This window comes from Leucoraja erinacea, chromosome 13, assembly GCF_028641065.1.
Source record: "Leucoraja erinacea ecotype New England chromosome 13, Leri_hhj_1, whole genome shotgun sequence".
NCBI classification, from domain to species: Eukaryota; Metazoa; Chordata; class Chondrichthyes; order Rajiformes; family Rajidae; genus Leucoraja; species Leucoraja erinaceus.
In genome coordinates, this window is record NC_073389.1 from 24493043 (window position 1) to 24519412 (window position 26370).

A 26370-nucleotide genomic window follows, 5' to 3' on the forward strand; every position below is an offset into this window, starting at 1 on the left:
TGCACAGTATTCGCCAGTACGTGGTCCCAGGGAGCTTGCTTGTGTGTAGTCTCTCTTAAGAGTTTGACGGAACAGCTAGTTATCAGTGATTGTACTTTGTTCGGTTTTACAGTAGGTGTCAGGTCCGGGCCAGGACCCTTCATTAGTCTGAAGGTGGACCATCTGTCCATTTCCCTCCACAGATGCTGCCTGACCCACATAAATCCAACGACAGTTTGTATTTTACTCCGTTTTACAGTGCATCGATTTACAATACTATCCGCTAATAATTGATCAGCCAACCTCCTCGCACCACCCCCCGCGCCAACGTCTACCCCCAAGCTCCTCCCGCTCCACTTTCTGTCAATTGTGTTCAGGATACTCATTGTGAATTTATGTGATTTTAAGATTCAGTGGATTTAGTGTGTGCTGCAATTGTTTTGTTTGGCATCGTTTTTCGCAGTAATGGTCTCAGCTGAAATTAACGTTATATAAGGATGCTTGATAGTCCTAGACTCTGCATTGCGTTTTGTTCTGTCGTCTTTCAAATAGGCCGCTTGGATACTTGTAAAAGAACCACCAAAAATGTTAACCAGTGTTGAAACACAGTGGCGTCATTAAAAACCCCCATCGCTACACGACAGTCAGAGAAGGGAAATGCTGGACCTTTGAGAAGCAGACATTTTGACTTCGGAGCTATTTTCCTTTGAATTAACCTGACGTTGTTTCTGAGTAGTTTGCCATCCAGACCTAAAGGTTTCAGGCGAAATCAATAAATGGTCATCTCGTTTCTTGACCCAAGTTGTGTGAAACCTTCCTTCCGCCTAAAGTAATAACGGTTCCACATCAACGGAGCACAAGGGCATCGGGATTAGGTTCAACAACTTTAAATGCCACCGGCCGCTGAAGAAATCAAACGTTTTTTATGGTAAAGGACATTAAGCAAATATTGGGTAGGTTGTCCGAAAGCGCATATGATGCAAGTTCTTTTCTTTTGATCCTATAATCAACGTGGCACGCGTCTGTCCGTCAGTTTCCTTCATGTAATCTAAATTAAATTGTACATTTGATTGGGAGCACCTTGATGGGTTAAATTCGTCAGTATAATATATGCAGGCACAAGGAATTGCAGACGCCGGTTTACAAATAAAAAGACACAATGGGGGTCAACGACACAGTGGGTCAGGCAGCATCTGTGTAGGCGACGTTTCGGGTCAGGACCCTTCTTCAGACCAACCATAGTAGGGGAAAGAGTAGGAAGAGAGGTGGGGGTGAGGCAAGTGATACTGGAGAGATAAATTACCCAACCATATTCACTACAAAAGACATCGTGGCTGTCATTCCACCACTTCATTTTAACCTGCAGATTTAAAATGTTTCAGTCGAACGAGAGAAAGAACGCAGTGCTCAATAATGCAACAGCACTCACGAAATGAAGCCGTGATTTTCCCCTCTAAGGCAGGAAGAATTATTATTTTTTAATCTCCCAGTGCACAAATGTGCCAATTTACGAAATCCGGTGAGCCAGTGGAAGCAGGTTTAATGTGGTAATGTAAGCGTGAAACTGTGATAGAGGAATAGCGCTGCCTGGAGTGTGCCCCATGGATTACACAAAATCAATAATTCTGGTCATTTGTAGACCGATTCTACTTTTTTTTCTTTTTTTTTAAACACCCCAAGATCGTTCAGTTGGTTAACACCGGATCATTTCAGGATGGAAAGATATCTTGCATCTGGTTTGTTCACTAAACTGAAGTCTCAAATCACATTGCTGATCTTCAAGAGTGTTTTATACTAGATACTAGACCAAGTGCAGACCGTTGGGTCTGCTCCCCCAACGTGTGGTTGCGGGGGAGGGGGGTGGGACGGCATGCGGCGTCACACACACTAACTACCCCCCGCACACACGCTAACAACCCCCCTTGATATTATATTAATATTATTAATTTGCTCCTTTTACCCCATAACCGCCCTACCAACTGATGCATAGAGAGGGGGGGGGGGGGGGGGGGAGAGAGAGAGAGATGAGAGCAGATATAGAGAATGGGGAGAGACAAGAGAGAAAGGGGCAGAGACAGAAGGGGGAGAAGAGACAGAGGGGGAGGGGGTGAGGGGTGAGAGGAGAGGGGAGAGAGGGGGGGAGGAGGGTGGGGGGTGGGAGGGGGGGGGAGGGGGAGGGGAGAGGAAGGGGGGGGGGGGATGGGGTGGAGGGAAGGGGGTAGGGGAGGGCAGGAGGGGAGATGGGGGGTAGGGGAGAGAGGGGGAAGAGTGGGGAGGGGGGGGGGGGGAGGGGTGGGGGCAGTCCATCTATTTCCCACTCCCTATCACCCCACTCCTCTCCCTCCTCACCTCCCCCATTCCCCCTCCCTACTCCCTCCATCCCCCCCACTCCCCCTTTTCACCTCCCCAGGACCTCGCCTGTCCTCCGGATCTGCAGAACTTGCTCGTTCACAGAGGGGGGGGGGGGGTTTGACGTAACTCGGCCTCGCGACGCCCGCAGCCGTTGATAACTACCAGCTGACAACAGCCCTTTAAAGCCGCTAAGGCAAGACGCGTTCGCCCAGGAGCGAGCATTCACAGCAAAGAAGCACCGGCTTCTGACTCTCCTGAAACCCACAGCTGGAATGAGCGCGCGGGGGATGGGAGGGGCGAACAGGGCTTCGCGAGCTGCGCCGGCTGTGAGGAGAAAGTTCAGCGGAACTTACGTGGAAAAATTCAGCGCGTGAGGAGTCGCTGCCCCGAGATCTGTAGAACAAAGAAGCTACAGCAGAACGCAGCTGTAGAATCTTTGTTCTGCAGAACTTTCTTGATGTTTCTGCGCCTTTAATCCACAGCAGCCGGGGCGGGGCCAGGACGCAGGTGGGCCTGGATTGGTCAGCATGTGGGCATTGTGACGTCAGCAGCTGGTAAGCGCCTTTTAGATTAAAAAAAATGAGTTTATGATCAATTTTATTCAAAATCTGGGGAAATAATTGACCAAAGAGTGGATTTCTGAACTCGTGTTAAATCCCTACCGAAATGGTAAAAATCTCGGCGTTTTTGCGTCTGGTTTTCGAGGAGATGCGTTTCACATACAAAACAACACACACCCCCACACAGTTTTAATAGATATATGATGTTCCCGGGACAATGAAATTCTTACTTGCTGCAGCACAACAGAATATGTGAATATGTAAACATTGTATATAACGGGGGAAAAAAAGTAAAAGTTCAATAAATAACAAATATAGTGCAAATAACAAATAATAATATAGTACTAGACCAAGTGCAGACCCGTTGGGTCTGTACCCCCAAAGTGCGGTTGTGAGGGGGAGGCAGCATGCAGCGTCACACACTAACTACCCCCCCCCCCCCCCCCCCCTAATGGAGGGGGGAGAGAGAGAGGGGGGGGGAGGAGAGAGAGGTGGTAGGGGTGGGATGGGGAGGGGGTAGGGGTGGGGATGGATGGGAGGGGGGAGAAAAGGGAGGGGATGGATGGGGGGGGGGGGGAGAGGGGGGGGGGGGGGGAGGGGGGGGGGGGGGGGGGGGCAGGGGGGGGGAGGAGGGAGGGAGAGGAGGAGGAGGAGGAGGAGGAGGGGGGGGCGGGAGGGGGGGGGAGAGGAGAGGGAGGAGGAGGGAGGGGGGGGGGGGGGGGGGGGGGGAGAGAGAGAGTGCCTTTTTACTTCAACCCAAACCCAAACAACCATTTGCAGGCAGTGCTTTTTTTACCTCTAACCATATTTTCATTTTCAAACCAAATTAAGGGTACTCACAGTGCTGTAGACATTTGTCAGTGTCATTCAGAGCTCTGATTGAGGCACACCACTTGCAGAGACTGATTGAGGCACACCACTTCCTGGTTTTATAGTCCCTCCCCCCTGCTGCCAGCGGGGGCAGCAGAGAGAATGGAGAATTTTGTAAAATCATTAATATCTCTGTCATATTTCATCGACGGGAAAAATCCTCGGCACACATACGGCGGAGGGGGGCTCTGAGCGAGGTGGCCAAAAATGATGGCCGTAGGTGGCGGTATTCTCTCAGAAATCGCAGCACAGATCGCCAAAACCGGTCAAGAACAGAGTTTTAGTAATATAGATTTTGCAGTTCAGAGCTCATAGCTTATTTGTCGTGTTTAATAGCCTGATGGCTGTGGGGAAGAGTCTGTTCCTGAACCTGGACGTTACAGTCTTCAGGCTCCTGTACCTTCTTCCTGATGGCAGTGATGAGATAAGTGTGTGGCCAGGATGGTGTGGGTCCTTGATGATTTTGGCTGTCTTTCTGAGGCAGCGACAATGATAGATCCCTTCGACGGTGGGGAGGTCAGAGCCGGTGATGGACTGGGCAATGGTCACAACTTTTTGTAGTCTTTTTCACTCGTGGACGTTCAAGTTGCCAAACCAGGCCACAATGCAACCAGTCAGAATGCTCTCTACAATGCATCTGTAGAATTATCTTTTATTTAAAAGGTATATTTGATTATCTTTTAAATAATCTCATAAATTATTGGATTGTTAATACATCTTTGTGTAGTCAATAAATGCACTTCTATCAACGTTGCCCATATCCTGAGCACACTATTAAAATGGGAGTTAGTAAAACTCAGGTTTGGAGACTTTATTTCCTTGCTCTGTGTCAATGATGCACAGAAAATTTCACAACTAGCAATGTAACAAAGGAAATTGCAAGGCTTTCAAAAGATGAGAAAGGTAACTATACATGGAGGTATTAGACTAGGGTATAATGCCAGGTTAATATCTTGTTCCTGTTTCTCTCTTCACTAAAACTGCCTGACCCACTGAGAATTTTTTTTTTTTTCAGATTTGGTCAGTAGTGCAACAACAAATCCACAGCAAGTTACAAAATGTACTTTTCATTTTGGTCTTTGATGTTATTTAATAACCAATTCAGGGACATAGTTGAGAATTCACGGATACTTGTCCACCTGTTTTAGTAATGATGACGTGATAGTGATGTGTTTGTAAAATGCAAAATAAAGGTGGCAGTGCAGTTGGATAACATGGTTACGAAGGAAAATTAAAGATAGAAATATTAATAGCTTAGAGTAATGTTTCTAATATATCTTGATACGTCATATTATATATATTTTATTGACTGTGTAAACATAATGCACTCAATCACATTTTAAGTGGGAAGATGCCAGTGTCTAGACACAAGTGGCAATTCCAATTCCACTTTGGTGAGGTATTAGTCTTTAGAGCTACCTACACCAGAAGAAGCCATTGTGGGAAAGAAGATTTAGTGGGGGCAAATTCCTTTGATAAGTTGACAAACAGTTGCCTATGCAAGAATCCTCCAACCGTGATTTTCTATTTGGTGAATGGAAGAGATGCTTTGGAAATGGGCAAGAGTGAGAAACAGGAGTTTTTCTTCCTTACATTATCAGTCATATATTACTCTAGGATTTGCATGCTGATGTCTGGTTCATAATCAGATTTGTTTGATTGGAGTTGAGGGCAGGATGTCTCTGATGATTCAGTTCCCAAAACTCACTCCTCTTATTTCCTAATTCTCTTTTTGGACCCAACTGATTTTAAGTTTCCTAAAATCCATAACTATTTATCTTTTCTCCACTGTTAAAAAAAAATCTTTATACAGCAGCTCTCTGTTGTACTTTGAATCATTGTTACTTTTCTCAACACCACTTCTGATGACTGAACAGCATTTTAAAGTGGTAATTACTGCACACTGAACTTCAAATCTGGTTTATGTTTATGTTTCCTCTCTGGGAGACTCACCTCAATGGGCTGCGCCAGACATAAATGTCCAAAATGTTGTAAAGGTCTAATGTATAACAATTAGGATGGTGGTGGGGCTGCTGCCTCACAGCACCAGGGACCCAGGATCGATCCGGACCTCGGGTGCTGTCCGTGTGGAGTTTGCACGTGCTCCCTGTGACTGCATGGTTTTCTTCCAGTTGCGCCAGATTCCTCCCACATCCCAAATATGTGCAGGTTTGTAGATTAATCGGCCTCTGTAAATTGCCCCTAGTTTGTAGGGAGCGGATGAGAAAATGGGAATAACATAGAACTTGTGTGAACGGTTGATTGATGATTCGTGTGGACTCTGTGGGCTGAAGGGCCTGATTCCATGCTGTATCTCAAAACTAAACTCTCTTATCCTATGTTTGGGTATACCGAACCAGTCACAATCAGGGTTTGGCACAAAGGTAAACGATAAGCTATTAATATAAAAATATGTCGGGGGTCCCTAACAGGTCAGGCAACATCTGCGAAGAAAGAAATTGAATTCAAGTCCGTGAACCTTCATCAGTTTCACATGATGCCTTTACTTTATCCACAATGGAGGAAAATATGAACAGCAGTCAGATTACTTGACCAAATCACAAAATCTTATAATGATTTTATTATATACATTTCAATATTTGAAAGATTGCAAACATAAAGAGCTTGGAAATAAATATCTTAAAAACTACAAAATTTAACACAAAGTATGTATCACAAATTCAAGTGTGTCTATCTCTCGTCATAAGTCTGTCTCCTTAAAAATGTTCCCGATGTTGGGGGAGTCCAGAACCAGGGGTCAGTTTAAGAATAAGGGGTAGGCCATTTAGGACTGAGATGAGGAAAACCTTTTCACACAAGGAGTTGTGAATTTGTGGAATTCTCTGCCACAGAAGGCAGTGGAGGCCAATTCACTGGATGTTTTCAAGAGAGAGTTAGATTTAGCTCTTATGGCTAAGGGAATCAAGGGATATGGGAAAAAGCTGGAACTTGGTATTGATTTTGGATGATCAGCCATGATCATATTGAATGCTGACTCAAAGGGCCGAATGACCTACTCCTACACCTATTTTCTATGTTTCTCTACACAAACCCTCTTCACTGCCTGCTGTACCTGTATGCTAACTTCCAGTGATAGATGTACAATGACACCCAGGTCTCATTGCACCTCCCCTTTTTCTATTCTAACTACATTCCAAAATGTCAAATAATTTTAGAAATGATAACCACATATAATGTTCATCAAATAATTTTACAAACATTAACCACATTTGATCTACATCATAGGAGAATTTATATTGGTTAAATTCCAAAATATTTGTGAAAAATAAAATAACTTTCAAGTGCAGAAAATGTATAATTATATAAAATTAAATTAAAGAAATACCAATGTAGTACATTTACATGCAAAATGGGAAATGTGATGACAATAAAAAAATTGGTACAGACAAAATGCAATGCAATGCCCTCTTTCAAGAACTTACTGTCTGAATTATCTTCACTCAATTTAAACAAATTGACCTAATAAAAATGTCTCTCGGTGTCAACTCTAATATTTCGAGCAGGATCATGAGTGTAGAGGTAAAAACAAACAGGTGGATCAAATAAAGGTCCTTAAACATTAAACAGCTGCAGATTATAACAACTTCAACAAAGGTAATTTATTGACCTTAATTTTCCACAGGCTGCCTCTGCCCATAATTGTCGATCACTTCCCTATAAAACAAACAGCCTGATCGCCTTACCTGCAGAATTATTTTGTCAGCTTATCCTCCAAGGCTGAATGAGTCGAGAAAGCTGTCAGAACTTGAATGTTTCCGAATACCTGTGATATTCACAAACATTGCGGGTCTGAAGAAACAGATTAAATCCTTCACGACTACATTGTCGGTGGGCTAGTCCATACTCTGTCAATGCAGATGAGCAAGCCATTACCATCACAGACTTCATCAGTAAGTGTTTACGGGAAACACATGCCAAAAACTAAACAAGTGTTCTCCAACATTGTTGAAGAGCGAGGTCCAGTCCCTGGTGAAGTCCAAATCTGCAGCAAAGTTTATTTCCCACCTCCCTCCCCACCTTGACTTTCAGTCTGAAAAAGGATACCAACCTAAGACGTCACCTATTCTTTTTCTCCAGAGATGCTGCCTGACCCACTGAGTTACTCCAGCATTTTGTGTCTGTCTTCAGTATAAACCAGTATCTGCAGTTCCTTCCTACACATTTTGTCTGCAGCATTCAAGTTGAGTGATCCAGTACAGGGAATCCATTAACAAGCTTTGCAGCCATCAAAGATTTCAAGAGGCAATTCCAGACCAAGCAAGAGCCCCAGGATAACTACATGGATACCCATCGATTGTGGCAGGGTTTCCATGCTATGAAGGGCTACAATGTGAAATCAGGCAGTATTGTTGGCAACATCACGTCTTTTCCCAACAAGCTCAATGCATTGCGTCCTTGTTTTGAACAGATGGATGGTTGTCTGACACAATCCACCCCGACAGCCTTCGGTATGCCTGGCCTCATGGTCACTGTCGAAGAAGTCCAATCAGCCTTCCTGAGAGTGCACCTGCAGAAAGCAACAGACACAAATGGAGTGCCCAGCCAGGTCCTCGGGACTTGCACAAATCAACTGGTATTCAGGTGCATCTTTAACTTCTGCCCACTACATTCTGAGATTCCCATCAGCATTAAAAAGTCCACCATCACCCCGATAACAAAGAAAAGCAAGGTAGCTTGCCTTAATGACTATCGTCCAGTGGCTCTGAAGTGTCCTGAAGTGACGCCGTCATGAAGTGCTTCGAAGAGCCATGAGGCTGGGTTGGAGGAAAGATTCTCCTTGGAGAAGAGGCCGAGGGAAGATTTGATATAGACGCGCAAGATCATTACTTGTTTAGATGTTGTAAACGGAGGAAAGCCATTTCTATCAGCAAATCTTTCTCAGATTAGAGCTGCAGATTTGAATCATAGGGAAAATAGTTATGGAGTGGAACTCTGCCTAAAGAAGTGATGGAAAAAAAACATTAAATAGCCACCGCAAAATGGAATTGGATAGGTGTTTGAAAGAGAATAACTTCTAAAGCTCTGGGCAAAGGGAGGGTGAATAGGTTTGACGATATTGCTGTAGTTGGAACTGGCATAGACACAGAAACATAGAAAATAGGTAGGCCATTCGGCACCGATCAATATGATCATGGCTGATCACCCTAAATCAGTACCCCGTTCCTGCTTTCTCCCCATATCCCTTAATTTTGTTAGCCCAAAGAGCTATATCTAACTCTCTCTTGAATACTTCCAATGAATTGGCCTCCACTGCCTTCGGGGGCAGAAAATTCCACAGATTCACAACTCTCTGGGTGAAAAAGTTTTTCCTCATTGCAGTCCTAAATGGCCTACCCCTTATTCCTAAACTGTGACCCCTGGTTCTGGACTCTCCAACATCGGGAACATTTTTCCTGCATCTACCCTGTCCAATCCCTTATGAATCTTATGTTTCTATAAGATTCTCTCTCATCCTTCTCAATTCAAATGAACAGAAGCACAGTTGATCCATTCTTTCATCATATGTCAGTCCCTCCATCCCGGGAATTAACCTGGTGAACCTACGCTGCACTCCCTCAATAGTAAGAATGTCCTTCCTCAAATTAGGAGACCAAAACTGCACACAATACTCCAGGTGTGGTCTCCCCAGGGCCCTGTACAACTGCAGTGGGACTTCCTTGCTCCTATTGGGCAACAGTGACCATAATATGGTGGAATTCTGCATTAAGATGGCGAGTGACACAGTTAATTAAGAAACTAGGGTCCTGAACTTGAATAAAGGAGACTTTGAAGGTATGAGACAGGAATTGGCTAGGATAGATGGGCAAATTATACTTAAATTATACAGTGGAGATGCAATGGCAAAGATTTAAAGATAAACTTCAGAAATTGTTCATCCCTGTCTGGCGAAAAAACAAAACTGTGGAGGCAGCTCAATCGTGGCTGACGAGGGATGTCAAGATAGTGTTAAAGCCAAGGAAGAGGCATATAAATTGGCCAGATGAAACGGCAAACCAGAGGACTGGCAGATATTTAGAAATTTAGAACTCAGAGTTGAGAATTAAGAGGGGGAAAAAAGAACATGAAAGAAAGCTTGCGGGGAATATAAAAACTGACTGTAAAAGTTTCATTAGGTATGTAAACAGGAAAAGATTAGTGAAGACAAATGTAGGTCCCTTACAGTCAGAGACAGGTGAATTTATAATGGGAGACAAGGAAACGAGTACTTTAAGGAGTACTCTTCTCTAAGGAAGACACAAACAATCTCCCGGAAATACTAAGGGACCGAGGATCATGTGGGAGGGAGGAACTGAAGGGAATCCACATTAGTCAGAAAATGGTGTTAGGTAAACTGTTGAGACTGAAGGCAGATAATTCCCCAGGGCCTGGTGGTCTGCATCCCAGAGTACTCAAGGAGGTGGCCCTAGAGATCGTGAATGCATTAGTGATCATTTTTCAATGTTCTCTCGACACTGGATCAGTTCCTGTCGGGTAGCCAATGTAACTCCACTTTTTAAGAAAGGTGGGAGAGAGAAAACATGGAATTATAGACCAGTTAGCCTTGCATCGGTAGTGGGGAAGATGCTGGAGTCGATTATTAAAGATATTATAGCAATGCATTTGGAAAGCAGTGATGGGATCGGTTAAAGTCAGTCTGGATATATGAAGGGGAAATTATGCTTGACTAATCTTTTGGAATTTTTTGAGGATGTAACAAGGAGAATGGATAAGTGAGAGCCAGTGGATGTGGTGTATCTGGACTTTCAAAAAGCCTTTGACAAGGCCCCACACGAGAGATTAGTGTGCAAAATTAGTGCACATGGTATTGGGGATAGGGTATTGACATGGATAGAGATCTGGTTGGCAGACAGGAAGCAAAGAGTAGGAAATAACGGGTCCTTTTCAGAATGACAGACAGTGAATAGTGGGGTGCCGCAAGGCTCGGTGATGGGACCCCAGTTGTTTACAATATATATTAACGATTTAGTCGAGGGAATTAAATGTAACATCTCTAAGTTTGTGGATGACACAAAGCTGGGTGGCAGTGTGAGCTGCGAGGAGGATGCTATGAGGCTGCAGAGTGACTTGGATAGGTTGCGTGAGTGGACAGCAGCGGCAGATGCAGTATAATGTGGATAAATGTGAGGTTATCCATTTGGTGGCAAGAACAGGAAGGCAGATTATTATCTGAATGGTGCCAGATTAAGAGAAGGGGAGGTGCAACGAGACTGGGGTGTGCTTGTACATGAGTCACTGAAAGTAAGCTTGCAGGTACAGCAGGCGGTGAAGAAAGCCAATGGCATGTTGACCTTCATTGCGAGAGGATTTGAGTTTACGAGCCAGAAGGTCCTATTGCAGTTGTACAGGGCCCTGGTGAGACTGCACCTGGAGTATTGTGTGCAATTTTGGTCTCCTAATATGAGGAAGGACATTATTGCTATTGAGGGAGTGCAGCGTTGGTTCACCAGGATAATTCCCGGGATGGCGGGACTGACGTATGATGAAAGAATGGGTCGACTGGGCTTGTATTCGCTGGAATTTAAAAGGATGAGAGAGGATCTTATAGAAACATAAAATTCTTAGAGGATTGGACAGGGTAGATGCAGGAAAAATGTTCCCGATGTTGGGGGAGTCCAGAACTAGGGGTCACAGTTTAAGAATAAGGGGTAGGCCATTTAGGCCTAAGATGAGGAAAAAGTTTTTTAACCCAGGGAGTAGTGAATCTGCCACAGAAGACAATGGAATTCTCTACCACAGAAGGCAGTGGAGGCAAAGTCACTGGATGTTTTCAAGAGAGAGTTAGATTTAGCTCTTAGGGCTAAAGGAATCAAGGGATATGGGGAAAAAGCCGGAACGGGGTATTGATTTTGGATAATCAGCTATGATCATATTGAATGGTGGTGCTGGCTCGAAGGGCTGAATGGCCTATTACTCCACCTATTTTCTATGTTTCTGTACTCAAATCCCCTTCACTGCCTGCTGTACCTTCATGCTTACTTTCAGTGACAGTTGTACAAGGACACCGAGGTCTTGTTGCACCTCCTCATTTCCTATTCTGACTACATTTGATGGGCTGAATACCGTCCTCCAAATTTCCACAAACATGAATGCCACCAATTGGACTGCAATGCTCTGACACGGAACTCCTCACAGAGTCCCGTTGCAAAACTCAGCATTTATGCTCGTGGGACCTGTTGCAGGAATGGAAAGCTTATTAAAATGAATGGAGAGTAATGGATGCAAACTGGAAGGATGTTAAAGGTAATTTACAGTTGATATTTAACAACAAATTTTAATAATCAACTACATTTGTGGTTTTGACAGTTTTGTTCTTAATTTTAGGAAGATAATATTATGTTTTTATCTGTTCAAAACATGTTATACATGCATACAATTAAAGCATACACTAGTACAAGAGGTAGTACAAAGATTAAAATACCAGTGTGCAGAATCAAGTGTGACAGCGTTATAGCATTACAGTTACAGATAAGGATCTAGGTCCACAATGAGTTAGGTTGGGAGATGAGAACTACACCTTTTGCATATGAGAAGACTGTCCAGTCATCTGATAACATAGGGAAAGAAGCTGTTTCGGAATCAGGCGGTTTGTGCATTCAAGCTTTTGTATCTGCTGCCCAAAAGGAGAGGGAAGCAGAGGGAATGATGGAGGTGAAAACAATCTTTGATTATGTTGGCTGCTTTCCTGAGCAATGGAGTCAATGGTGGGGAGCTGATCTGTGTGATGGATTGGGGTATATCAACTACTTTCTGATATTTCTTGCAGTCTTGGGCAGAGTATCTACCAAAGTGATGCATCCCAATACGGAAGTTGGTAAAACTCGTTGGGGAAATGCTGAAATTCCTTATGCCCGTTCCACTTAGGAAACCTGAACGGAAATCTCTGGTTACCTTGCCCACGACCCAAGGTTTCCATGGGATCGCCGGAGGTTTAGGTCACTCGCCTGGAAGCCTCGACCTGGATCGACCGAAGCATGAGATGCATCTACCGACCAAAGATCCTATAGGATCTTTGCTACCGACCGCACACACGCACAAACACATCGCAAAGGTGGGGGCCATGGAGACCAGAGGAGCGCTGTCTGCACGATGAAGAGGAAGGTAAACGGCTGCCACAGAGCACGATAAGTCCTTTAGAGAGCGCGGGGGGGGGGGGGGGGGGTAGGGGGGGGGGGGGGGGGGGGGGGGAGGGGGGGGGGGGGGGGGAAGGGGGGGGGGGGGGGGAGAGAGGGAGTGGAGACAGTTTTAAGAAGGGGGGTGGAGTTAGTGGGCATGGACCTACCGGCGGGTCAGTTCAATAAGAAAAATGGCCGGTCAGCGAAGGAGATGGCCTTCGACTGCCTGTAAGTAAATAGCGACCCCACTCCACTGGCTTCAACCAAACGGCAATCTATTTTCACGTGGTCGAGGCCAGTTTTGATTTTGTTGAAACAATCGAAGCAACCTAGATGAAGCCTCGACCACGTGGAAACCACTTTCGACCATTAGGGAGAGTGACCAATACCTCCGGCGACCTCATGGAAAACTTGGATCGCGGGCAAGGTCACCAGAGGTTTCCGTTCAGGTTTCCTAAGTGGGACAGGGGCATTAGTCTTCTGAGTCTATGAAAGCTCGTCTATAGCTTTCTTGGCTATAGCTTCAATGTTGTTGGTCCAGGACAAATTGTGGGGAAAATCTTCGCTCATGGAATTGAAGCTTCGACCATCTCCACATAGGCATCATTAATGTTGATGGAAGCATGAACTCCACCTCTCTTCCGGGTCAATAATTAGCTCATTTGTCAAGATGTTGAGGAAGGGGTTGTCCTGACACCATTTTACAAAGCTCTCCATCTCCTTCCTGTATTTCATAACCATGATTGAGCTTTCTTTGCAAAGAATGTCTCAGTTCTATAAATATATTTTACAAACTTTGTGCGTGGCAAGGTAAAAGTCAGTTATTAAAAGCTTCTTCTCAATATGAAAACAAACTGTAAAATGCCCTATTTTAGAAACATAGAAATTAGGTGCAGGAGTAGGCCATTCGGCCCTTCGAGCCTGCACCGCCATTCAATATGATCATGGATGATCATCCAACTCAGTATCCCGTACCTGCCTTCTCTCCATACCCCCTGATCCCCTTAGCCACAAGGGCCACATCTAACTCCCTCTTAAATATAGCCAATGAACTGGCCTCAACTACCCTCTGTGGCAGAGAGTTCCAGAGATTCACCACTCTATGTGTGAAAAAAGTTCTTCTCATCTCGGTTTTAAATGATTTCCCCCTTATCCTTAAGCTGTGACCCCTTGTCCTGGACTTCCCTAACATCGGGAACAATCTTCCTGCATCTAGCCTATCCAACCCCTTAAGAATTTTGTAAGTTTCTATAAGATCCCCTCTCAATCTCCTAAATTCTAGAGAGTATAAACCAAGTCTATCCAGTCTTTCTTCATAAGACAGTCCTGACATCCCAGGAATCAGTCTGGTGAACCGTCTCTGCACTCCCTCTATGGCAATAATGTCCGTCCTCAGATTTGGAGACCAAAACTGCACGCAATACTCCAGGTGTGGTCTCACCAAGACCCTGTACAACTGCAGTAGAACCTCCCTGCTCCTATACTCAAATCCTCTTGCTATGAAAGCCAACATACCATTCGCTTTCTTTACTGCCTGCTGCACCTGCTTGCCTACCTTCAATGACTGGTGTACCATGACACCCAGGTCTCGCTGCATCTCCCCCTTTCCCAATCGGCCACCATTTAGATAATAGTCTGCTTTCCCGTTTTTGCCACCAAAATGGATAACCTCACATTTATCCACATTATACTGCATCTGCCAAACATTTGCCCACTCACCTAGCCTATCCAAGTCACCTTGCAGTCTCCTAGCATGCTCCTCACAGCTAACACTGCCCCCCAGCTTAGTGTCATCCGCAAACTTGGAGATATTGCCTTCAATTCCCTCATCCAGATCATTAATATATATTGTAAATAGCTGGGGTCCCAGCACTGAGCCTTGCGGTACCCCACTAGTCACTGCCTGCCATTGTGAAAAGGATCCGTTTACTCCTACTCTTTGCTTCCTGTTTGCCAGCCAGTTCTCTATCCACATCAATACTGAACCCCCAATGCCTTGCGCTTTAAGTTTGTATACTAATCTCTTATGTGGGACCTTGTCGAAAGCCTTCTGGAAGTCCAGATACACCACATCCACTGGTTCTCCCCTATCCACGCTACTAGTTACATCCTTGAAAAATTCTATAGGATTCGTCAGACATGATTTACCTTTCGTAAATCCATGCTGACTTTGTCCAATGATTTCACCACTTTCCAAATGTGCTGCTATCCCATCTTTAATAACTGACTCTAGCAGTTTCCCCACTACTGATGTTAGACTAACTGGTCTGTAATTCCCCATTTTCTCTCTCCCTCCCTTCTTAAAAAGTGGGGTTACGTTTGCTACCCGCCAATCTTCAGGAACTACTCCAGAATCTATGCAAACTTTTCAAACTTTAATCGAAGTCTAGGCCAAACACTTGTAGTTACATGTTATTAAAGTTGAGTATAATAAATATAAACATGCAAAATGTTGGATATTGTAACAAAATAATATTGGCTCACTCTGGAAGGGAACAAGTTTTCAGCATTCAAATGATGTTGGACATAATATAGAATTCCCATTTTACCCTGATGAGAGGGGAGGCGGGGGGGGGGGGTTGGAGATCTTTTTCAGCTTTTATGTTCAAATGAAAGGCCCCAGTCTTTTTAATGTTTTTTTTAAAGAAGAAAACTATAATATAGAAGTGGTTCCATTTATTTTTAGGATCTTTAGACTGTCTGGCAACATGCTGCAGCAGGGGGTGGATCATAGCTGGGGGACAGCTTTGACTCTTGATAATTATAACTTAACTGAGACATTCTTAGCAAAGAAAGCTCAATCATGATTATGAAAATTACAATTTCTGATCCAAAAGCTTGTAGTGTCTCCTGTACAGCAAAGCTTACACCGTTTGCAAAGAATGTGCACTCACAAGCAAAGGTGCGACTTGTTTATTCTTCTTGCTAACGAATAACCTCAAAGTTTATACTTGTCTATATAATCCCCAATTTGTGGTACACCATTACTGAACTTTAGTTTTTCCCCTGCAGAGAACTGGTTGAGATACCAAATATTCTATGATCATGTACACAATTAATTATGTATCACCAAATGAAATTCTTCCCGAATCCTGTAGGCCATTCTACAGCTACTCACAACATTAATCTTAAATCCATTCAATGATCATGGAGATCCAATGTAGTAGGTCCACATTTGGAAGCAAAATTTGGTCAACAAATATTCTGCAGCATCTGGAACTTATTTTAGAACTTCAGAATGTGCTTAGAAGTACAGGTGCACAACCTTTTATCCGGTGTTCCGGAAACCGAAAAACTCAGAAAACAGGCCATTTTTTCCAGGATGTCGTCTGCACACCAAAGCTCGCGTTTGGCGCCAAACTTGACCCGAAACGACCCACGGTCAACCCAGGTCTGTAGTACTGTAGCGGCTGCCTCCTCCCCGGAGACCAGGGAGACACTTAAACATCTGTAAATCATTGCTTAAATGTTAGTCAGTTAGTTTGGAGGGCTTTTATGTGAAGGGGGGGTGAAGGGGTAAACTTTAATTCTTAGTCCCCTACCTGGTCGGAGAGGCGGGGAGCGGTCAATGTCTTACCGGGTCGCCGTGCAGTAAGCTCCGCAGCGCTGTGGCCGCCACCTCCCAGCTGGGGCTGCGGGCGGCGCCGGTTGTAGCTCCGACCCCGGCAACTCTACCCCTGGCTGCGAGGCGCTCCAAATCCACCGCCGCCCGCGGCCGCGGCCCGGACGCCCGCAGCCCCAGCTCCGCGATGTTGGGAGTCGCCGACCAGGTAGGGGACTAAGAATCAAAGTTTCCCCCTTTACCCCCCCCACACCACCACCACATAAAATCCCTCCAAACTAACTGACTAACATTTATGCAATGATTTACAATGATTCCCCGGTCTCCGGGGAGGAGGCAGCCCCTCCAGACTTTTCAAGCCGCCCGCGCTACCTTCCTAATCTACGCTAAAAATCTTCCATTCGGAAATCCGAAAATGTCCGAAATCCGACAAGTGGCTGGTCCCAAGGCTTTCGGATAAAAGGTTGTGCACCTGTATAAAGATCCAGGTAACGGAATATGGGGTGTTGTTCCTCCAATTTGCCTGTGGCCTTCTTCTGGCAATGGAGGAGGTCCAGGACAGAATGGTCAGTATGCGAATAGGAAGAGTAGTAGGAATGGGTAGCATCTTGGTGTACTGATTGCAAGTGTTTGGCAAATTGTTGGTCTCTTCGATATGCAGGAGTTTACGTAAGAAACACCCAATGTAGTAGATGAGGTAAGACGGTGCAGATGAATCTCTGTCTCACTAGGAAGTCCCTGCATGGAGGTGAGCGAGGAGGTATAGGAACAGGTATTACATCTCCTGCAATTGCAGGGAGTGGGTGGGAAGGGATGAGTGATCCAAGGAGTTGCGGAGGGAGTGGTCTCTGCTGAAGGTGGGGATGGAAAAATGTGACTGGTGATGGGATCACATTGGAAGTTGGAAGAGGAGGCAGCTGGGGTGAATGGCGAGGACCTGAGAACACTTTGTTCTGTCTAGTGGGAGGGGGCACTAGGGCAGAACTACAGGACACAGAAGACGCGGGTGAGAGATCCATCTATGACAACGGGGGACAAACAACATTTACCGAAGAAAGAGTACATCTTGGATGTCGTAGAATGGAAAGCTTCACAGCTTTTCAATGTTATCCACTTTCATTCCCTTTTCATCTGGGTTCTTGGACTCAAGCATGTAATTATATTTAGAAGATAATGGGTATAGGAAACTCAACTGGGTCTGTAACAATTTGTTTTAATTGTCCAAACTCAAACAGGTCAAAAGGTCACTTCAAGAGTTTGTTAAACCATTACACGATTCAAAACTGTAGAAGTGAATTGAATAAAAATTAGGCAAAATCCTGACAATCATGTATCATCTGGTCGTTTGGACGGACCTTAGCTCAGCAGAACATGGTACAGACATAGAATCACATGGGACAGAGCGGAGCAGAAGACATTGGTGGAAATTGTTTTTACGTCTCCTGAATAGACTAGTGATATACGACAGGATATGTGAGGAAATGAGATATGCTTGTTACCAGGATCTTTATCTCCTCCCCCTACATTCCCTCCTCTAGCTTCACAATTCGCAACTCTTCAATCATTTTTCTCACATCTTCTGCCTTTTCATCTCTGGCCCTTGTTCAATCATCTGCCTATCAAAAAACCTCATGTGTGTCAGTCTACAACCAAACCTCATATTCCACTTAGGTAGCTGACAACCCAATGGAATGAACACTGAATTTTCCTATTTTAGGTACCCACCCACTAAACCCCCCCCACAACTTCTCCCCCACACCTCTCATTTTTCTTCCCCCCGCCTCCTCTTCTCCTCTGTGCCAAGTGTGGGTACGAGAGAGTTAAAAACAGAACTTCAGGTTAAACTGCTGTTGCTGATGTAAAGCTGGAGGAAGAGTAGGATTGCATTAACTCTTATCTCAGAAACAAAAAGACAGAAGTATTTTTAACCAATTTACTGGAAGTAACAGGCTGATCACTAGATTTCTTGGGTGTGATTATGCTAATCACTCTAAAATAGGAATCATATGTAACAATGCCATCTGCAGGCGTAATATGTATTACAATCAAAAGTTGATAGAAGTATTTTCCCATTGGCAAGGGTCCCGACCTGAAGCATCACCTATCTGTGTTCTCCAGCGCCATTTCCTTAACCGCTGAGTTACTCCAGCAGTTTGTGTCTTTCTTTCTTGCCATTGGCAAAAGTTGACTTTGAACTGGAATGCACATTGAAATAGACTTTGCAACTCCTTAACTTTAAAATATAACGTATATTATTGTTGTATATTTTCTGTAATAATAGTAAGTAATGAAATGCGGTTATGCCTGCACTGTTTATGTATTATAGCTGCTATGGTTCATGGTTCCATTCAGGCTCTTGTCACAATTAGTTGTAGGTTTCTACTAAAGTTAAATGCATTGAATAATACCCTATTCATTCAGTTTGCTGCTTTTATACAGGAAAAAAATCACAATGTTGGTGAAATTGGCTGTTTTAAACGTTATCAGTCCTTTTACAAAGCCTTGCTACCAAGAGAAGTAATTGAATTTAAAAACAACAATTTTGTCAGTCCTGCTGAGTTTGACAAGCTTAATGCAGAGGGTTACTGCTAATATTCTGGGTCTTATAGTGATCTACCTTATTGCATCTTTTATTCAATGAACAGAAAATTGTAGAAAAGTCCTTCAAGTCTAGTGTACGAAGGAAAAAAGTTCCTTAAGAAATTTCAAACACTCTACATGTAATTAGATGAGTATATTTCATCATTTTATTTTGAATTGTTAACCATCCTGTATTAAAGTTGCTTATGAACACAACATATATATGCTTTGCTCTATTTATCAGTTGATTTTGGAATTAATTTATGTTATGATGGAAAGGATTTTAAAATGTGTTTTCAACTATTTGACTGGATCCCATCTTATCATTTTATTAGTAACATGCAGACACGAGAAACTAAATGCTTTTTTAAAAAAACGTGCTAGGGAGGATCCTGACACAAAACATTGCTTATCTATGCCTACCAGAGATGCTGCCCAACCTGCTGAGTTACTGCAGCACTTCTTGTTTTTATTTTTATTTTATTAGTAACTATACTCTTGCTTATGAGTTGTTTTATGCCTATTTTGTTCCTCTCAGTTTAGGCATGAATTAAAATTGACATTAAAGATATATCTTCCCAAAAAGTGTATCAGTTTGAAGTGTAAGGAAGGTATAGACAAAAATGCTGGAGAAACTCAGCGGGTGAGGCAGCATCTATGGAGCGAAGGAATAGATAACGTATCGGGTTGAGACCCTTCTTCAGACTGATGGGGGAGTGGGAGCGGAGCTGGGAAGGGGAGGGGAAAGAGGGAGAAACAAGGACTACCTGAAATTGGAGAATTCAATGTTCATACCGCTGGGGCGTAAACTACCCAAGCGAAATATGAGGTGCTGCTCCTCCAATTTGCGGTGGGACTCACTCTGGCCATGGAGGAGGCCCCGGACAGAAAGGTCGGATTCGGAATGGGAGGGGGAGTTAAAGTGCTGAGTCACTGGGAGATTAGGGAGATAATACTTTCTTATTATTTAACTGTTAAAAAGTACTACTTTAATAAGTCCTTCCAAGTTAGTGCTTAACATTCAGTGTTCAATGTGTGGCCTCCTCCACACTAAAGGAACCAAACACAGACTGAGTGATCAGGGCTCAGGAGCTCATCCCTCAGGAGTGACCCTGAACTTCTAGTTGCCCGGCATTTTAATTCAACATCCCACTCTCACCTTTCTGCCTGTGGCCAAATTCTGCGATTTTAGATAATTTGCTTTCTCTCCGCTTTATTAGAAATACCCATTTTCACTGCAATCCATTTTTTCTTTTCCTTTTTATAGTCAGACTAGAAATACCATATTACTCAAACTATACAGCATTAGTAATATACCACACAAAGAAGCTTCATCCTATCTTAACTGACCATTAGTTTACCTCATGAGAGTAAGTCATCTAACCCACTCATCCACCCCCACGTTCTCAACTGCCTAGATTAATTTGTTTTTCTTTTTCACAGTTTTGATGAAGGATCTCAGATGTGAAACATTAATTGGAGACACAAGAGACTGGAATCTTGGGGGAAAAAAATAGGAACAGCAGGTCGGGCAGTATCTGTGGAGGAAATTAGTAGATTATGTTTTGGGTCAGTACCATTCACCAGTCTGAACACAAGCCCATCCTCCTCAATGGAGCTGCTGTAGAGATGGTTGAAAGCTGAGCACCCATATCTGGACTTGACCTGGTCCCTTCACACTGATGTGGTGATCAAGAAAGTGCATCACCATATTTACTCTCTTTAACATCAGAGATTCAGCATGTCCACGAGGATTTCCTCGAATATCGTCGGATGCACTATAGAAGGTATTCTATCGGGATACGTCTCAGCCTGGTATGGCAATTGCTCTGCTCTTGACCTACACCTGCAGACTGGTGAACTCAGCCAAGTCCATCGCAGATTCATCACTTCCTTCCATGCAGTCTATCTTAATGGCACATTGCATCAGGAATGTTTGGAGTATCAAGGATGTCAATCTTCTGGCTATTCACATGTATCTCTGTTCTACCTTCTAGGAGATGATACAGATGCTTGAAAGCCCGGATGTCCATACTTAAAAACAGCTGATTTTCCACTGCTATCAGACTCCTGAACAAATCACCCCTTTCACACCCCTTCCAAGAGGTGTCACCACATACTCTTAGCTTTAGCTCATTTGGTACTCTGTATTGTACTTTTGGGTTTTTTTGCATTATAATCTGTGCATCACTCTGCTGCTTTGCATTTGTTGGTGTATTTATCATTACCATGTATGTGTTCTCTATGAGCTTCATGCTAACAAGGAATTTCATTGCATCCATGCTCAGGATCTCAAATATTTTAACAGCACTCAACTTCCCTGTCACTTTCAAAGATTTCTGTACATATAATTGTCCAAAAGGTTGTGTTCTCGCACATCCTTTAGAACTGTGCCATTTAGCCCACATTGCTTCAACTTGCTCTTTCAGCCAAATTGTATCATTTTACAATATCTGTATTAAATTTAATCTGCTAGCACACTGCAGTCTCCTACTATTATCTTCACCACTTGCCACACCTTAAAATGGTCTGAAGATTTTGAAACTTTATCCCACACATCCATGTTCAAATCATTAACATTCATCAAAGCAGCATTGATCCCTGGATAACACCACTGTTTTCCATCCTTTCGGCTGTTGTCATTAAGCCAATTTTTATGCATGCTGCCATTTAACATTTATTCTATGGGGCTCAGCTTTGTTTACTAACTGTTTGCAGCAGACATTGTAAAATACCTTCTGAAAAGCATACTGACAACATCTACAGGGTTTCCTCCATGTATCTTTCATGTGGGTCTGAGATTCAGGGCAATGCTGCTCAAAATCTTGCAGTGACCTACACTACTCCTAGGGCTGAAGAATCAGCTTCTTTGGTCCCTTGCATCTGACCTAGGTGGATCATGGGGAAATGCAGCTCATTTTGACACTTACTTCTCCCACAAAAGACTTATGTGCATACAGTGGTGCAGCGGTAGAGTTGCCGTCTTACAACCCGAAGACCCGGGATCGATCCCGACAATGGCTGCTGTCTGTACGGAGTTTGTACATTCTACCCGTGACCTGCGTGGGTTTTCTCCGAGATCTTCGGTTTCCTCCCACACTCCAAAGACATACAGGTTTGTAGGTTGATTGGATTGGTAAATGTAAAAATTGTCCCTAGTGTGTGTCGAATAGTGTTAATGTATGGGGATCGCTGGACGGCACAGACCCGGTGAAGGGCCTGTTTCCGCGCTGTATCTCTAAACTAATAACAGTTTCTCAACTTCTGCAGGCTGGAAAGCAGTTTACAGCCAATAACATTATGACACAAGGAGCACAGCAGAAATAGTGAGCACAGAAGTGGAATAATGACCAGTTATCTAGGATTTATTTTGATGGTTTTGGTTGGGAGATAAATATTCACCCCAAGGCTTCACTTCTGATGATGAACTATTCAATAGACAATAGGTGCAGGAGAAGGCCATTCAGCCCTTCGAGCCAGCACCGCCATTCACTGTGATCATGGCTGATCATCCACACTCAGTACCCCATTCCTGCCTTTTCCCCATATCCCCTGACCCCGCTATCTTTAAGAGCTCTATCCAACTCTCTCTTGAAAGCATACAGAGAATTGGTCTCCACTGCCTTCTGAGGCAGATTCACAACCCTCTGTGTGAAAAGGTTTTTCCTCATTTCCGATTTAATGGCTTACCCCTTATTCTTAAACTGTGGCCCCTGGTTCTGGATTCTCCCAACATTGGGAACATGTTTCCTGCGTCTAGCATGTCCAAACCCTTAATAATCTTATATGTTTCAATAAGATCTCCTCTCATCCTTCTAAATTCCAGAGTATACAAGCCTAGCCCCTCCATTCTATCAACATATGACAGTCCCGCCATCCTAGGAATTAACCTTGTGAATGCACTATTAATGCACCATGACAGTATCAATATCAATGTAAATTTTATGCTCAAATCCTTGGAGTGAAAATTAAACTCAGTCTGACTGAGACAGCAAAAAAAAAGTTATGGCTGACACCAAAAGACAAATAAATTGTTACAAAATGACAATGAACAATACATATACATTCAATATACAATAGACAATAGATAATAGTTGCAGGAGTATGCCATTCGGCCCTTCGTGCCAGCACCGCCATTCAATGTGATCATGGTTGATCATCCCCAATCAGTACCCCATTCCTGCCTTTTCCCCATATCCCCTGACTCTGCTATTTTTAAGAGCCCTATCTAGCTCTCTCTTGAAAGCATCCAGAGAACCTGCCTCCACCGCGCTCTGAGGCAGAGAATTCCACAGATTCACCACTCTTTGTGAGAAAAAGTGTTTCCTCGTCTCTGTTCTAAATGACTTGCTCTTTATTCTTAAATTGTGGCCCATGGTTCTGGTCTCCCCCAACATCGGGAACATGTTTCCTGCCTCTAGCGTGTCCAAGCCTTAACAATCTTATATGTTTCAATGAGATTCAAAAGACATTTGGATAGGTAATTGAATAGGTAAGATTTAGAAGATTTAGAAAAGAGCCTAACACAGGCAGGTGAGACTAGTGCACATGGGGCAGTCGTCATGGGCAAGGTGGACCGAGGGGCCTGTTTCCATGCTGTATGACTATGACTCTATTACATGCACATTACTTTGTAAAATAGCAAAGATGAGCCCTCAATCTTGTAATATTACATCTCTTTGCAGGGAACCTCAAACTATGCTTTCCCCTTAATATACCTAACATTGCAATAAAAAGAACCGGCAACATGGGGAAAACATATCTAGATCCAATCATGGACCAATATTTCCAATCACCTGCTCTATCTATTATTATGTTTGAAGTTGTTTATTAGGATGCTTCACAGAATTGTTGTTTTCTTCACATACCACATGCTAACGAGTCAAATAAATACACAACCTTTCCACTTTTGGTATTAAAAAAAAACTGTTTTATCAACTACAGTGGCAGAAGACATGTGGCTGAAGAAGTGCAGCTGAAAGGTTCATTTATAACACGTTGTTCTTGGGAGAGGAAGAATGGTGTAATTCTAGAAGTTACAAAATTAGTTTGTGTTTCAAACTTTAAAATTATTTATTGGATTAAACAACAGAACACCATATATCAACATGTATATGGGCACGTGTTCCTGTTTATAGATATTCATGATGGAACAGAAGGCAGAGTTAGGTGCCATTCAGGGCCTATGGATACATCAAGCTGATATCAACAGAGCAACCTACATATTCTTGCAAGCATTCTTGCTTTAAAGAGCTAATGCACTGCCAATCATACAGTATTTTGTGCAACTATGGTTGCACTGTCTGCTCATTCTGTTCAAGTTAAGAAACAAAGCTTCATTTGGGTAATTAAACTCAATCTGAGCGCAAGTCACCAACCTCCAACTTCTGTTCTTTAAAAAAAGTTATTTCCTCCAGAGGTGGTGACTCATAATGGAGTAAAAAACTAAATAAACTTCACAATGTTACTACGTTTCATACATTTCAGCAGACCGTTTCACCAGAAACAACAACATAGCAAAGTCCAATCATGTTATCATTTGACATTCAACCAAACAATCCTATTAATAAAGCATTCATTTATGGTAATCAAGAAAATCAGGGGTCAAATTTCCCTTTTTGCAGGACAGGATACTCTATTTTATTACTGATTCACAAACTCAAAAAAGGGAACAAACTCGATCCTCCTGCTTCCTGTGACCCGGTGACTCACGCAACGTGCTCTCAGTGATGCTGCCTTCTCCCTCCACTGCCTAACATCACCCAGAGTTTAGTTACCCCAATTAGGTAGTTGGTAGCTCAGGGCTGCTCTCTAGTTGTTGATAGGATGGTTCAGTTGTCTGGTGACAAATGAGAAGAAGCTCCCTGAATCTGGAGGTATGCGTTTTTCACACTTCTGATACCTCTTGCCCAATGGGAGGGTAGGGGAAGAGTGAGTGAGAATCGTCCTTGATTATTCATATTGGTCTGAACATAAAGCCAAACTTATGCCCGAGTCAGTTGAAAGCTAACTGGGATGTCTACAGCAGGAATGGACATATTGTAATTAATCAGATCCCTCCCCATCCTAAAGGGATTTCTCAAACTAGCATATTTTGCTGGATACAGAAATTGATCTACTTCTGAGAATACAGTGAAAATGAAGAGCCATTGGTGGTAACAACACTTTTTAAAGCAGGACATTGTATAGGAAAGCAGAACACCTTGGAGAGCTTTGCTAGGAAACTCATTGGAACAGCCAACCAACAACTTGAAAAGGAGCCCAGTGTCAGCACTGATGTCATCATTTCACAGCTTCTTACTAATTGGAAGACATTAACCAGCAAGGAAGCCAAATGGACAATAAAATCTATTCAATGCAGTTTCCTCCGAACATTCCAGAGCAGACAGACTTATCAAGCTCTTACACAAAAGGGGAACTGTGCAACACCTAAATCAGAAAAACACCAGGAACCAATGGAATTTATCCAGAGTTTCTTAAAAACCAGACCACAGTGAAGAGAGTAGCCAGCAGGGCTGTATGCTGAGGTGCACAACAGAGGAACATTTCAAACATCCAACATCAATCCAAATGGCTATCACCAAGCCAGAGAAACACTTGACAATCAGGTCATTACCATCCCATTGCTCTGCACTTAAGGACCTAGAATGTCTCCTACTAAATAAGCAGAACATACACTAGAAGAAGCACCATTCACTCATTGGCCACATTAATCCACATTTGGATTCCAGAATGAGCAGCAGGTAGCAGCCTCACTTGTTGAACGTTCCTGTGCCCACAACAGAATGTGGCACACAAGCATGTTGCTAAGACACCAAAATTATTTGCTGAGTGAAAACTCGACAACTATTCTAATTGGATGAAGAGCAATTGACAGTTCATTTCCTGTAGAAAACCAATAACTTCACAACTGTTACTGAAATAAAAATAACTGCATGACACATGACCAAAAGTTTAAACAGTTGAAAGAGTAGAGGATAAACTAGTGGCACGTGGAAATTCAGAATTCAAAGGATCGAAGTGAAATTAAAAATTAAACATATTGTTTCTGATTTGTACCTAACATAAATTACCCCAAAACTTAAGTATTGCACAAAGCTGAGGTTACTATATTAAAGGAGAGAGCTGGGAGCTTCTTGGTGATGCTACTCACACTGGAAAATTTTAGTTATGAAGAAAACTTGGATATCTGAAACAGAGGAGGCTGAGGGTAAATATTATTGAGACAACTGAAAATATGGGGGGCTCAGGAAAAAGATGCATTTTCTTTTTTTGTGGTAAAAACCAAGTAAAATATATTTTAAATAATTTGTAGGATTAACAAATATTTTCC

At 43.3% G+C, this 26370-nt stretch overlaps 1 protein-coding gene and 1 long non-coding RNA gene across 5 annotated transcripts in view; one reads left to right on the forward strand and one right to left on the reverse strand.

Annotated features, from left to right (window-relative positions):
* The window catches only part of bcor (BCL6 corepressor), a 260969-nt gene that overhangs the window by 218957 nt on the left and 15642 nt on the right, over positions 1–26370 (reverse strand). The gene's annotated exons all lie outside the window — the stretch shown is intronic.
* Positions 2463–26370, forward strand: part of LOC129702698 (uncharacterized) — a 29907-nt gene continuing 5999 nt past the window's right edge. The window contains exons 1-3 of one of the 2 annotated variants that reach the window (XR_008724419.1): positions 2463–2885; positions 8191–8363; positions 20481–22152. This is a non-coding gene — a long non-coding RNA (uncharacterized LOC129702698). The remainder of the gene's footprint in view (positions 2886–8190; positions 8364–20480; positions 22153–26370) is intronic. The other variant, XR_008724418.1, reaches the window with a different exon arrangement.